The sequence below is a fragment of the Petromyzon marinus genome, chromosome 19 (genome assembly GCF_048934315.1).
Source record: "Petromyzon marinus isolate PM22_M1 ecotype Great Lakes invasive population chromosome 19, UKy_Petmar_22M1.pri1.0, whole genome shotgun sequence".
NCBI classification, from domain to species: Eukaryota; Metazoa; Chordata; class Hyperoartia; order Petromyzontiformes; family Petromyzontidae; genus Petromyzon; species Petromyzon marinus.
In genome coordinates, this window is record NC_133685.1 from 2,348,878 (window position 1) to 2,355,000 (window position 6,123).

The window sequence follows — 6,123 nt, forward strand, 5'->3', positions numbered from 1 at the left end:
GTTTAAATAAAAAAAATTGGGACTTTGGGTTCCATAAAATGACGTCTAATTGGTTGTCACTCACAAAGCCGGCCCGGGCTATAGAGTTACAAAGCGCTTGTCCGGGTCTCGCGCTCAACACTCTCACAACCATAACAATACTTATTACTATTATTCAAACAATAATTCAAATTTGATTTGATATGGCGTAATACATGAAAATGGCATCTCAAACCGCTGGACATTGGGAGCCAAAATCTTAACATTTCAACATTCTACAATCCTCCCCATACGTAATTATCAATTACAGGACTTTAACCCCCAACAGCCTCTATAGGTGTGCACAAAAGACAACATTGTGTGTGTGTCTACGTGTGTATTCATACGGTGGGGAGAGGTAGTGCAGTGTTAAGCCCACTGCGCTACGAACCCGACTTCGATTTCCGCTCGTGACAAACATCGTATGAACCAGCTCCTGGGTCTCGCCTAGGTCGACTCAGCCTTAATATGAGTACCTGCTGCGGTTGCGTAAACAACATCAGTACTGGGGAGACAAAGGCGGCCGGGCGTGGTGTTCGTCACCTCCACCCCCTCGTGTGCCGTGCCAGCCCTCATAGGTGCTGCTACTACTCGCTAACACCACTTGCCCCAACACTCTGTGAAGGCTACACGGGGGATCTTTGTATTTATACAATGTACACACAAACACGACGGCATAAAATATGTGCACAATTATATTGCGCATACCGTAGTTTGGCTTAAATAACGACAGTTATTGTGTTACGTTTTGTGTTACGTTAATTGTGAAAAAAATGCTTCAATGTAATTTACACAATAGTGCCATTTTACGTATAATTGCCAAATTATTACTACCATTGTAAATGCTACTATTAGCATTACTATTCACACATCGTGTGTCAAATCCCACGTGTGCTCTGTACAAGAGCTATTACCCGAAACGCTATGAACAAGTGTGTTGAGATGTATTTATATACAGTGTATGTGTATATATATACCTACATAAATCACTCTTTAAAAGCCACAGTTACATTTTAGTATAGAGCCCCACACACACACCTCGACGAGATTCCCATTGGGATGCATCGACGACGTGGGCAACATAACCACAGCGTTGTACCACATCGAGCACAACGATTGCAAGGTGCGCATTGTTGTGCTGCTCTGCCGCTCCGACGTCTATGGCTCCCCGGGCCGCTCCACCGCAACTCGAGCGAGCGAGTTGCGGTGACTCCAACCCGCATCGGCGTGGGGGAGGGCGGCCTCCATCGGGAAGTGCATTTGGGGACTGCGTGCGGACGAACAACAAACGAACAATGAACCCGTACGATAGAACGGATGCACAACAGACGGCGAATCACAGGGTAGTCATTACGTTGGCAGTGGTGGACTACCGCAAGTAGCAGCAACGAAACTCAACGCAGCTATCGCACCGTGGCCTTGCAATGATAGGTGTTGAAGAGACGTCGTATCGGGCAATGATGGCTGAGGACCATTGCCTGAAACGTCTCACTATGATAGATTTTTTTTTCATTTTAAGACCGCAACAACAACCGCCATTGGCCGCTAAGTGGCGGTGGCGTCACCATGGCGCTTGTGCCAGGCGAAGTGCACTTTGAGGCCACGCACACGCGCAGTGCTCGCGACGATCATCATGATGATGATTGTGTTGTTGCCTCAAGATAAACACGGCCTGGCCTCCTTCAGTCAGAGGAGTCGGAGTCATCACAAGGCCCGGCGGACGAGCTAAACACACACGCACGCGCGCCTACCCTGCGCACGCCGGTGCGAGGTGTCTGTGCACCTGTGTGTGTGAGTAACATTAGTACCTGGTGCGGTGTGTAAACATCACCCACTAGGGAGACAAAGGCGGTCGGGCGTGGTGCTGGCCATCCCACCCCCTCGTATGCCGTTCCGGCCTTCATAGGTGCTCGCTAACAGCACTTGTCCCAACAGTCTGTTAAGGCTACACGGGGGATCTTTGTGTGTGTGTGGGGAGCGGTAGTGTAGCGGTTAGCGCGGTTAACCTGGAGACGCGGATTCGATTCCCGCTCATGGCCAACACCGGTGACGATTATCTGAAACGGTCTTGGGCCTCCCCCAGGTCGATTCAGCCTAACATGAGTACCTGGGGCGTTGGTGTTGGCCACCCACCCCCTCGTGTACCGTTCTGGCCTTCATAGATGCTCGCTAACAGCACTTGCCCCAACAGTCTGTATCCTAAGACCCCCCCCCCCGCTAGTCGTCACATTTAAGTACCGTACAGGTTTCCCTCGGTTTTTGCGGGTTCGCTTTATGCGGGTTCGCTTTATGCGGGTTCGCTTTGTGCGATTTCGCACTGTATATAATGCGATTGACCTATTGCGACCTGAAATTTGCTAAACGCGGGTTAAATTCACTCACATGCGACTACGCGATCAAAGGTGGGACATTCGTGTGTGTGTGTGTGTGCTGTGTGTGTGCTGTGTGTGTGCTGTATGTGCGCCCTGTGTGTGTGCTGTGTGTGTGCTGTGTGTGTGCGCGCGCTGTGTGCCTCTGGCCTAGAGGGGGCGCTGCGTCCCAGTATTAGGTGCCATACGGTGTTCACAATGTCGCGTCTCAACGTATCGCTTGGTCAATCTAACTGCGGGACCAAGGCCGCTGTTGGTGTTCGGCGGTTGTTTGACCATACTTCACCACTTTTGGTGGGTGCGAGCATCCTCTGGACCGGTCTCCGCTTCTGCGAGTCTCTTTGGGCGCGGTCGTGTGGTCAGTTGAACCGAACGCGTGCCTCCTGTGTTATGAGATGTTGAACTTCTTTCTCACCGCACGTAGCCCACCGTGCTAATCGCAGGTGCGGAATGTTTTTAGAACCCTGTTCAGCTGAATCCCCCTCCCCAAGAGAACACGGTGTAAAGCCTGAGCATCGATAACCGATGCTCAGTCTTATGGGATCGTACACGAGACGGATCCTAGTGCACAAGGCGGACACAGGCAATGAGAGGGACAATGGGACGGTGACAACTACAGAACGGCGACGATGCAGACGGCGTGGGACCTACGAGACGAGCGAGACAGTAGGAAGGCGACGGTACAGACGAGACAGACAATACAAACGAGACAGACAATACAAATGAGACAGACAATACAAACGAGACAAACAATACAAACGAGACAGACAATACAAACGAGACAAACAATACAAACGAGACAGACAATACAAACGAGGCAAACAATACAAACGAGACAGACAATATAATCGAGACAGACAATAGAAATGAGACAGACAATAGAAATGAGACAGACAATAGAAATGAGACAGACAATAGAAATGAGACAGACAATACAAACGAGACAGACAATACAAACGAGACAGACAATACAAACGAGACAGACAATACAAACGAGACAGACAATACAAACGAGACAGACAATACAAACGAGACAGACAATACAAACGAGACGGACAATACAAACGAGACGGACAATACAAACGAGACAGACAATACAAACGAGACGGACAATACAAACGAGACGGACAATACAAACGAGACGGACAATACAAACGAGACGGGCAATACAAACGAGACAGACAATAGAAATGAGACAGACAATACAAACGAGACAGACAATACAAACGAGACAGACAATACAAACGAGATGGACAATATAACCGAGACAGACAATACAAACGAACTGGACAATACAAACGAGACGGACAATATAATCGAGACAGACAATAGAAATGAGATAGACAATACAAACGAGACAGACAATACAAACGAGACAGACAATACAAACGAGACAGACAATGCAAACGAGACAGACAATACAAAAGAGACAGACAATGCAAACGAGACAGACAATAGAAATGAGACAGACAATAGAAATGAGACAGACAATACAAACGAGACAAACAATACAAACGAGACGGACAATACAAACGAGACAGACAATGCAAAGGAGACAGACAATAGAAATGAGACAGACAATGCAAACGAGACAGACAATGCAAACGAGACAGACAATACAAACGAGACAGACAATGCAAACGAGACAGACAATAGAAATGAGACAGACAATAGAAATGAGACAATACAAATTGACAATACAAATGAGACAGACAATACAAACGAGACGGACAATACAAACGAGACAGACAATGCAAACGAGACAGACAATAGAAATGAGACAGACAATAGAAATGAGACAGACAATACAAACGAGACAGACAATACAAACGAGACAGACAATACAAACGAGACGGACAATACAAACGAGACGGACAATACAAACGAGACGGACAATACAAACGAGACGGGCAATACAAACGAGACAGACAATAGAAATGAGACAGACAATAGAAATGAGACAGACAATATAATCGAGACAGACAATACAAACGAGATGGACAATATAACCGAGACAGACAATACAAACGAACTGGACAATACAAACGAGACGGACAATACAAACGAGACGGACAATACAAACGAGACGGGCAATACAAACGAGACAGACAATAGAAATGAGACAGACAATAGAAATGAGACAGACAATATAATCGAGACAGACAATACAAACGAGATGGACAATATAACCGAGACAGACAATACAAACGAACTGGACAATACAAACGAGCCGGACAATATAATCGAGACAGACAATACAAACGAGACAGACAATACAAACGAGACAGACAATACAAACGAGACAGACAATGCAAACGAGACAGACAATGCAAACGTGACAGACAATGCAAACGAGACAGACAATAGAAATGAGACAGACAATAGAAATGAGACAGACAATACAAACGAGACAGACAATACAAACGAGACGGACAATACAAACGAGACAGACAATGCAAACGAGACAGACAATAGAAATGAGACAGACAATGCAAACGAGACAGACAATGCAAACGAGACAGACAATACAAACGAGACAGACAATGCAAACGAGACAGACAATGCAAACGAGACAGACAATAGAAATGAGACAGACAATAGAAATGAGACAGACAATAGAAATGAGACAGACAATACAAACGAGACGGACAATACAAACGAGACGGACAATACAAACGAGACAGACAATGCAAACGAGACAGACAATAGAAATGAGACAGACAATAGAAATGAGACAGACAATACAAACGAGACAGACAATACAAACGAGACAGACAATAGAAAGGAGACAGACAATACAAACGAAACAGACAATACAAACGAGACAGACAATAGAAAGGAGACAGACAATACAAACGAGACAGACAATACAAACGAGACAGACAATAGAAATGAGACAGACAATACAAACGAGACAGACAATACAAACGAGACAGACAATACAAACGAGACGGACAATACAAACGAGACAGACAATAGAAATGAGACAGACAATACAAACGAGACAGACAATACAAACGAGACAGACAACAGAAATGAGACAGACAATAGAAATGAGACAGACAATACAAACAAGACAGACAATACAAACGAGACAGACAATACAAACGAGACAGACAAAACAAACGAGACAGACAATAGAAATGAGACAGACAATACAAACGAGACAGACAATAGAAATGAGACAGACAATAGAAATTAGACAGACAATACAAACGAGACAGACAATAGAAATGAGACAGACAATAGAAATGAGACAGACAATAGAAAGGAGACAGACAATACAAACGAGACAGACAATACAAACGAGACAGACAATAGAAACGAGACAGACAATAGAAATGAGACAGACAATACAAACGAGACAGACAACACAAACGAGACAGACAATAGAAATGAGACAGACAATAGAAATGAGACAGACAATAGAAATGAGACAGACAATACAAATGAGACAGACAATACAAACGAGACAGACAATAGAAATGAGACAGACAATAGAAATGAGACAGACAATACAAACGAGACAGACAATACAAACGAGACAGACAATAGAAATGAGACAGACAATACAAATGAGACAGACAATACAAAGGAGACAGACAATACAAAGGAGACAGACAATACAAATGAGACAGACAATACAAATGAGACAGACAATACAAATGAGATAGACAATACAAACGAGACAGACAATACAAACGAGACAGACAATAGAAATGAGACAGACAATAGA